Source organism: Ischnura elegans, chromosome 1 (assembly GCF_921293095.1).
Source record: "Ischnura elegans chromosome 1, ioIscEleg1.1, whole genome shotgun sequence".
Classification (NCBI taxonomy): Eukaryota; Metazoa; Arthropoda; class Insecta; order Odonata; family Coenagrionidae; genus Ischnura; species Ischnura elegans.
The window spans coordinates 93,625,974-93,636,059 of NC_060246.1; the positions used below are offsets into that span (position 1 = coordinate 93,625,974).

The 10,086-nt window shown below is 42.7% G+C and overlaps 1 protein-coding gene across 1 annotated transcript in view; it reads right to left on the reverse strand.

Moving 5' to 3' along the window:
* Positions 1 to 9,621, reverse strand: part of LOC124166423 — a 319,149-nt gene extending 309,528 nt beyond the window's left edge. The window contains exon 1 of the mRNA XM_046543958.1: positions 8,564 to 9,621. The gene's annotated coding sequence lies outside the window, so the exon portion shown is untranslated. The remainder of the gene's footprint in view (positions 1 to 8,563) is intronic.
* Positions 9,622 to 10,086: the final 465 nt, after the last annotated feature.

A 10,086-nucleotide genomic window follows, 5' to 3' on the forward strand; every position in this document is an offset into this window, starting at 1 on the left:
ATGACTTCAAAACGCTGAAACCGGCAGAGCGAATAAATTAGTGTGGAACATTACTACGATCGTTGATCTCTTCTAAACTAAATTCTAGACTGCAAGTTGTCATATTTTTAAGTTTCTAGTTATTTCTGGGTCACTTTCATTTACACCGCCTGCGTACAAGGTTTCTGATTAATATGTACAAATTAAACTGGCATATATTAAGAGCATTAGGGAATTATCTTTTCTTGTACCATTTCTTTTTTTGACCCGCATTTCATCTTTGTCTTCTCCTCCATTATATGCTCTTTACTGTCTCTCACCTTCCACCTGCTATGGTCTAATAATTCTACTTATCCAAGGGTCGTTTGTTCTCCTGTCTACTACTCTCCTTCCTCCATCCAATTCCTCCTTAAGGCTCAACCAATTTCCATCCTTGCTTCCTAATGCTTTTGCCTATGGTGATAGTTTCAACTATCCATTTCTTTATGGATCTTCAATAGAGTAATTTTTATTTATTACTGAATATTGCGCTTCACCCTATGATTTTAATTTGTTTTTCGTTAATTTGGGATCTCATTGAATTCCATGAGGTGGGTGAAAGATTTTTAATGATGCATGCAAAAATCCAAAATGCTTTTGGAACCATGAGTATCATTATAATATATATCATTTCCCTTTTTCACCCACTTCATCTCCGTCTCCTCCTCTATTATATTGTCTTTACTGTCTCTCCCTCTCTCTCCTTCCAGCCCATTCCACCTGCTATGAGCTACAACTACTACTAATACTACTCCAAGGGTCGTTTGTTCTCTTTCCCACCGACTACAGTCCCTTCCTCCACCCCCCTCCCTGCAGGACTCACCCATTTTCTACCCGTAAAGCAAGAGAGGGCGTTGATTGCTCGTTGAACTGCTCCGCTCTCCGAGCTGAATTTTTTGTGTGTAGGTACTCCACCCATCTCTGACGGAGGAAACTTCCCGTCCCGCCACTAATACTAGGAACAGACCGTGTACGCCACCGAATCACATGGAGGGTTAAAAAAAAGGAAACTGGCCAGCCAGCTATTTTTCCCTTCCTCCCAAATTACACACCGGTTGACCACTCCCCCTTGTCCCGCCCTCACTCCCGTCTTCTCTATATCGCTCACGACTTTCCACTCTCTTCCCTCTTCGCCATGCTCTGGAATCCCACCCCTGTCATTTGTCTCCCTCCCTTTTCATCGGTTTAAACTCACCCTTTTCCGCGCTTTGTTTCATTCTCAATCCGCATCTTCGTCCAACCTGCTCTCCCTTCCCTTCTCCGTTCTCGTTGTTGAGGTCCAAAAGCGTCCTCCCTGACTCACGTATATACCCTTCATTTTTGTGCCGTGCGTGCTCCCTTGGTGCTGCGATTGTTGCGTTGGGCATAAACTCGTAAATCACCATCCTCTCACTTTTCGTTCCTCTCGCCAGCACGTGCATTCCGTCGTGTTTTTATTTTCTTTCGCCTTGCTTTAAGCGTGGTTCGCTCAGTATGCAAAAATTCTGCGTCTCGATTTGTTGCCACGGGCAACCTCAGCTCGAGACAGATGCATCTACACGAAATTTTCTGTCAATGTTGAATAGGTATTCTCGCCACTCTCTTGATTTCGTCAAATATTTGTTTTTGAATTACATTGTTCCAATTTTTAGGTATCAATAACTGGGTAAAATAATTTATAGCTCGAAATATAAGTGAGTTCTGCTCAACGTGCTATTGTTTTAAGATGTTTCTACGTATTTTTTTATATCTTTTAATGTCATCACCTGTTAAACGTTATACTGCTCATGTTAATATTGAAATTTAAAAGCCTTAAAGGGATTTTGTCAACAACTGTTAGCATTTCCTGAATATTCCACAAATAGTTTAATTTTCTATACACGACAGTTTAACAATCATCATAATTAAAACCGGTCGAGTAAAGAAAAAAAAATAAACGGGAAAATTGCCAGTGATTTTTACTTTAAAATTTATTTACAAATACACCGGGTAAAGGCTGAAGTACCTCATTGCATTACAATACTAGGGGTCTTTCAATGAATTAAAACATGGATAATTTAAAATTAGTGGTTTCTATCAAATGATGTTTTACTCTGATTGTCCTTCTTTCTTCGTCTTTCCTTTGCTTTCACTTCATTTGCTTTATTTTTGACTGGCACAAGTGCTCTTTTGTCAACAAACTGTTGCAAAAAGTTGCAACTCTTATTTCTACGAGTTTACATTCATTTTTCGACCCCTCCATCGAAACTCATCCCCATCATCATTTCTCATTATCTCTCACAACCACATTCATCCCATCCGCCCTTTATCGCTGCTCTTTTGTACTATAACTTCATCGTCCATTTCATTGCTTCATTTTTTCGCATTGAGCTATTCAGAGGAAAAAAATAAAGCATATTCAGTTCGCGTTCTTATTAATTTTTTTATATTTTTATTTTTCACTTTTCCTGCCTTTGGAAGAGGACAATGGATGGATGGTCTGGCGTTTCGCTCAAGTTCAATTGGTTGTATTTGCGCGGTGGATGCTTGATGAGTTATTTTTTTTAAATCAAAAGTTTTAAATCGGAAATCGAGAGAAAGATAGAGAAGTGAGAGATGAGTGAGCCAGGGAATTGGCTTGGAGCTGAACCCTTTATTTAGAAGTTGTTGTCGCCGCGGTTAACAAACGTTACAATTGTTATCGCATTTCCACCCGATGGAGTCGATAAAACTGGCCGAAAGTGTTTCGTTTTTGTTTTTTTTTTATCCACAATGCATCGCCCGGTAAGAGTGACGGCACGGCTTTCCGATGTCACAAGTGTTACGGGTGTTTGAGCTGTCTGACTCTTGGAATGAGAATGGCGTTTCCACATTTTTTGTCATCATGCGCAATCAATATATTGATTTATTTTTCTTCCAACCGAAATGATAACAGAAACGGAATGTCGAAGATATATTTTGGATTTTTGATCTTAACCGTCAGAGTAGTTTACGCACTAAGAATAGTCCAGTTAGATTGCCATTATGGTTAAAGGACAAAGAAAATTAAAGTGTAACTCTACCTCTAAGAAGCAGAAAGGCATAACATATATTTTACTACGTATTTCTAAGTTAATTACCAAATTGTGATCGTATGAGATATTGTTTTCATCTGTAATCATTTAATATCATTGGCATTTTATAAATAATGGTTTAGTTTATGATCTAACCATAAAATTTTTATTACTTGTACATACTACTGATGCAGTTTCGATTATGTGAGGCATTGGATCTATTATGATACCATAATCCTTATAGACAAACACGGGCAATGTATCAAAGTTCACGCTCTACATAAAATTTACGGATATGATTGATGAATATGACTGATGCATACGGTAAATATCTTTAAATACAAGAGAATGGTCCTCACAATTTAGAGTGGTCAATTATAAACACATTGTCACTGAGTGAAGTTGCATCACTTGTTCCATCGACTATCCTGAAGGTGCGTGACATGTATTTCCTTAACTCGCATATGATCGGAAAACGGAAAATAGCCGCTGAATCAGATTTATTACAGAGAATTATCCAAATGTATGTAAAATTATAAATGATGTGTATAAAATGGACTTCTCCTATTAAAATAATGAGTCCAATAAAAATAGTGTGGGCTATTTAATGATTCACTGGCTGTTACATCTCTTCCAAGAAAAATTCTTAAAGAACGGTTACCGTCTCGCTAAACCCCCGTATGGGCTCTGGAAGTAATTGTGAAAGAAGTTATCTAATAAATTACCAGCGCGCCTCCACGAAAGTGGGGATGTGCATATTTAACGCGTAACACAACGCTCTGGGACCGAGGGAGTTGTTGAAGATGGGGAGAGAGACAGAGGAAAGAAGAAAAAACGTCTAATTAAGGGAGAATTTTCCGTCGCCGTTACACGACAAGGCGAGTGCACAGTCTAGACTCATGATAAAGTGATACGCCGATGCAATCCCGGTCAACGATGTCTGGCAAACGGCCGGAATGCAAAATTCACGGCAGCTCAAGTAAGCCAATTTCAATCCCGCACGAGCAGCGAGCAGCACCAGCCAGCGGATGTAAGCAGATGTAGTGCTCAAAATGCTCTCTCACACTCTCTGTGTCCATTATGGCTCGCTCCCACGCGAAATAAGCCGGTTCGACGTCTGGGAGTGGAAAACGCGACTCGCCCCGCTCCGCTCGCTTTAATGAAACTCCCATCCTCGTTTTGACAGCGAGGACGGATTGAAATTCTTGGGACGTTGAAATTCTCGATCGATATAGCGGGTTAAATGCGAACGGGGTTAGCCTCCGTGTGATGTAATGTCCCGCAGGAAGCTAACTAAGCGGTGGAATGGCCGATAAGGGTTGGTTATAGTTGGTTGGGTTGGAGGCATAACTATCGCATCATCATCCATTTTTATTTAACAAGGGCGATCAATCCTCCTGTTCTTTGGGCTCGGAAGAGGCGGCTAGGGAGACGGTGCTCTGCGGGACTCCTTTGTTGTGACACGTGGAAGGGATGAATGGGAAGGAATAGCCGTTTTGTCCCCCTTTTAAAGCCTTGGCGTATTATGACAAACATTTTCCGGCAAACGGCGCGGCATTTTATGGACCATATCTCACACATATCACCTCTTTCTCTCTCTTACTCTCTCTCCCTAGACCGCACCTCGTGCCCTCTAGACTCCGCAATGGGTCTTACATATTTCTCTCTCTCTTCCTTTCCCTCGAACCTCTCACCTGTCTCATCGCTGCTTTTTCCTCTATTCTCATCTTTTCTTCCACGAAAATGTGCGGCGCACTCACGTACATCTTCGCCTTCCTTTCGTTCAGTTATTCTCCTTTTCTTCGTCGGAGTTTTTTTCTTATTCTTTTGGAAATACACGTAGCCCTTTGCTTACTGCAGTGGGGATGAGTTTAGAGTACTCGCATAGTCAGGAGCTAAGAGGTGGAGGTGAAGGTAGAGGTTGGGGTACCTCAAGGTAACACAAATGCAAAGTGTTACGGGCGCGCGCATAGTGAGCCGGTAGAGGTAGAGGTGTACCGCACGGTTCACTGGGAAATCGCGCGAGATCGCTTTCGAAGGCAAACGAGTTTGTCTTTTCGAGCGGTGTGTCACGAGGTGTATCGGGATGTTTATCCGTGATTGGTGCGTTCAAGGCCCGTTTCAGGTAACATCCTCATGTATTCCTGAAATTTGTCTGAGTGTTCCTTTAGTTGCAAATACAGATGGTGATATTCTCCCAGATTTTGTCACACTTGATTTATGGGATGAGCACTGAATTCGCGATTAGTTAAGGTAGAAATCAGCCACCATTTACATGCTGACGACATGTCGTCACTATCATCACTACTATCGCTTAACATCGTATTCATGTTACTAGTAACCAGATAACCTTTATTCTTCATGCCTCTGAGCGCAAGACTTGCTCGTGATCGAGGCTGTTGGAAAGCTGCTTGTGTAAACTTCTTTACTATGCGATACTACCTCTGCCGCCACCTCCATCTCGATCTCTACCTAGGGAGTTTTGACCTCCCACCCGGTGGGCTCGGGTTCAAATCCCAGCGGTGGCAGAGAATAATTCCACACTGCCCGATCCCCGCTTGAATGTAGTGTGGAGGACATTTCAAGCTCCGTCGGATGGGACGTTGAGCCGTGGTCCCCATGGCGCCTTTCGTTAAGATAAGGCTAATGCCGACGCCGGGTTTCTCTCCACCCTTCCTTCCATACCCTTCCCTCATGACGCAAATTACCTCGGCTGTCGTTGGACTCCTCCAAATACCATACCATTGATCTCTGCCTTTACCTCTACCTCCTCACTATGCGAGTACCCTCATATGGAGGTTGAGAGAGAGAGAAGGGAAGAAGAAAAGGTAAATGGGAGAGGGGTACGATAAGGAATTTGGATTGATAATCATCATTCCCGGGTGCGCCTCGGGAGAATAAGAAAAAGGGAGGAAGGGAGCAGAAGCGTCGGCGGAGGCCACGCGGGAGCGGTAATTTCAAAAGGGAGGGAGCATCTCCCTCTTTTCCTCTCTCTCTCATACCGCTCGCACACCGTATCTGCTCTTCTCCATCGTTTTATTAAGGATATTGGATGTGTGTGCGTGTATGTACATACATGCATTTAGATGAGAGTGCGTGCGTGTATTCCGAAATGGAAGGTGGGGAATGAAAAGATAGCACCTGGGGGGTGATAGTGATGTCTCCCTTCTTTCCTGTTTTTGGCCGTTTCCGAATATATACATGGTGTTTCGGGAAGGACCTGCAATACTTATGGAGGTGATAGGGAAGAAAATTTTAAGCATTTTTTGCCCATAAACATAGGCATAGGCAGACGCTTAAAAATAGACGAGATTTTATACACAAATATTAATAAATTGCATATTTTATAACTGATAACTTCAGGCTTGACTTTGTGAATCCTTTAATATCAAAATTATAAATATTTACTTATTTATAAATTTTATACTAAAGTTAAGAATATATTTCGTAGAGATATTGTTGAATGTAGTTTTTAATCCAAATATGATAAGAGAGTTTGCCTGCCAGCCCCTCGTGACCCCCAAGAAAAAAGTCCTGGATCCGCTTTTGGTTTGATTGCAACTCTTTAGTTACTGAGCTATGGCCATGCAAATATTTTTTTGGATGTTATCTTGAAAACTATTTTTCTTGAGTATCCGGCCTTTTCCACATTTTATTTAATACTTTGGATTTTTACGAGCATTAAATAATTAAGGTCGGACGATAATGTGCGATTATTATTATCCGAAACAATCTCAATCTGAGATTGCGCAATCGTATTTTGGATACTCGCTCAAAGGCTCTCATTTAATTAAGCTCAAATATTAATTGAGTGGGTGAGAAACCAAGGGGTACAAGTGATTTATTTTTTCTGCACAGAGTTAGATACAGAAATTAGCTTTAAATAACAAACGAGACCAACCAGATGATTAGTAGTGTTTTTGACTTTGCACTCGATGTCAGCACAAAACAGAGACTCACTCGTATCCCTTGGCAACCAAGTTTTTGTGTGTTTATTCTAACAATTAACTTTACCTAACTCCGTTGAGAAAAAAAATCACTTGTATCCCTTGGCTTCTCAACCTATCAATTATTTTCATGATAACTCCAAAGCACGTCCAAAAACTGTTTGCGTTGCCTTAGCAACCAAGGAGTTGCGACACCGTTTTTAAGGACGAAAAATACTTCTATTGCCTCCCCTACACCTCCTGAAGTAATACAGATTCCTCATGAAACACTCTGTACATCTCTCTTTCGTGTCTTTTAGTGGTTCTTTTTTCTCGTATATAATTTCCTTGTCGCGGTAAGAAAGTGACGTCATTCCTCCAACACTTGCGCGCGAGCACTCAGTGACTTTTTTTTCGTCCTCTGCTCGAGGGGGACATAATTGTCGTCTTTATTTCGCAATGCCCGGATGAATGAAAGGCTAGACGTATCCGGGATCAACTTCTTTTATTCCCTCTCTGTCTCTCTCTCTCTCTCCCTCTCTCTAAGATCCCAGTGCCCACCCTCAAGAGTTCCCTGTCACTCATTCGCTGAGTGCTTCAACCAGACGGTTGGGGTGAATAGGCGAGGGTAGAGCTCAATCATGATTGAACCAAGGATGAGTGAAGAAAGTAAATTCAAGGTATTTGAACCGGTTATTTTCTCTCGTCCACCTCGCAGTACAAATAATTTCGTTTGCGGGTGCTCTGAAGCATCAAACATATTAAACCTGAGATACTCAAATAGGCCAAAGCTTGACCACCCCGCTATGTGAGTGCTATGAACATTCATCAATTTTGTATGATAAGGACCAATGGCTTATAAAGTAAGGAGTCGTACCCAAGATCAACATCGCTCTCAATATTTTAATTCCCATGTTTCGACAAACATTTCTCCCTCTGTTTTAATATATTTGTCTTTCTGACATATATTTCTCTTCAAGCTGCTACTACCCTACCTGAAAAGTGTTGAGTACATTAATATATTGTAATTCATTAATATGGCTATGTATGGAAAAACTGAATTGAACATTTTATGCCGTAAAGATACAGAAAATGATTGAAATGATGACGGATTGCATGGAGATCTAATGAGAGATTAGCAGGAATTAGTCTGATTTCAATATCTCTTTCAATCCTTTGCCCTAAATATTCCACTTCTCCATTTTCGCCTTAGGGTTATGTCATCTTACCACAAGATTGTAGTGCATATCCATCTATTTCGGGTGATAGGGATGCATTGCTTTAAAAATCGATCCACAGAAGACACAGGGGTGAATCGCGTGAATCCGCTCGTGATTTCCCGATCAATTCTCGCTATCCCTAATGCGTCGTGCGCACGCGGAATGGGCACACAACCACACGCATCCCTCCTCGTCATGCATGCGTGTGTGAATGTGCGCTAGTCAAAGGGGAAGACGCCGAAATCGAATAAAATATGCAGGGAGTCGCGGGGGACTACATAAGCGCTCCGGCGCGTACGAGCGGGGATGGGTAGGTATGCGGGGGTAGGGTTAGCCGGGAAGGATGCGTTTTTGAGGGAGATGACGCCATGAATACGAATCTACTTACCCACTCTCCTCCGCCTCCACCAGTCCTCTCCTCCTCCTCCACCGGAGGCGAGCAATTCCTTCTCGGGCCACCTCCTCCACCGTCACCCCACCTCCTCCTCCACCAGTCCGGGGTCCCAGCCCCTCCACTATGCCACGTTGCACCAGCTCCTCTTCGAGATCACCAACACCGACACCAACACCATCATCATCCCTATACCTCCTGCTCCTTGTGGGATCCACCTCACGGCCGGCGAGGAACTTCACCACACGTCACGCCCTCCGCTAGCGCTTTGCCCGGCTATTAATGCGTGCGTTTAGGGGCACCTGCGCGCGTTCACTCGGAAAGCGATTTGCTTCCTGATGGGGGGAGGAAGAGGAAGGGTTACGAGGGATGGAGGAGAAAAAAAAACAAACTGGAATCGCAATGCGATCTACTTTTTTTTCCTTTCAAATTCACTCGAGATGGGTCATTTCCCAGGGGGGTGCACAAATATTCTTTCTTCTTCTTCTTGTGTTTCCTATCCTCTCTTTCGTGAGAATAATTTGTGAGCACTTATTCCAGATGGAGGTAACAACGTTGTTGGCTGTTTATCGTGCGCAAATTATATAGTTTTAATGGATATCCCAGGCGATACTTGCAGTTTTCGGGGAAATATGTCACTACTTGGTTGGTTTAGAAAATTGGGAAAAGCGAATTGTAAAGGTTTAATGGATGTCTCGGGAGATTTCTGCAGTTTTTGGGGAAAATTTTCACTTCCTTTACAGAAAATAGGGTAAAACTTAAGCTCTCCTGAGAAAAATTCCGTATTTCTTCACAGAAATATAACGTTATTTATCTCAAATTTCTTCTCTTACACTCTCTCGTGATATATGTTTTTGATCGCAAATCGATGTTATATTTTTGTGATCGCAAAGTAGCCTCACATACAATTTCTATCTTATCCCACTTTCTTTCCTCTAGGTGACCAGCTGCCTGCACTATTGGGAGCTTTAGCTACCCTTTCGATAATAATGCTGTCCTCTTCTAATCTCCTTCTCTCCCCTGACCGGCTACTTAACCGCTCGACGAAGAGAAAAAAGAAATCCCTCCCGCCCTCCTTCAATGCTTCACTTCCGTTTTCTCTTCCCCCGCCCGTCAAAAACCCTTCCTCTCCTCACCCCTCCGCATTCATAATTCACATCCCCCGAACCCTTTTGTTCGAACCACCGTCTCCGTCTTGCGTCGTACAACACACTCACGCATTAGCACGCACACGCATGTACATATATAATGACACTCGCATTCACTATACCTACACGTTAAAAAAAAAGAGCCGCGGAGCCTCGACTTCTTTCACGTTTCCACGCACAAAGATCTCGTGTGTGTGTCGGCAGTCCTTTTTATAATATGAATATATATGTAAGTTTTCTTTTATACTCCTTGTCGTGTAGGCGTCACTCGGGCGGCCGACTCCCACGACCGCGTTCCTCCGACTAAATGTCTTACGCTATCGTCTTCGTCGTCTCGGGTCCCGAGTGTTCCTGCTTACCGCGCCGCCACTC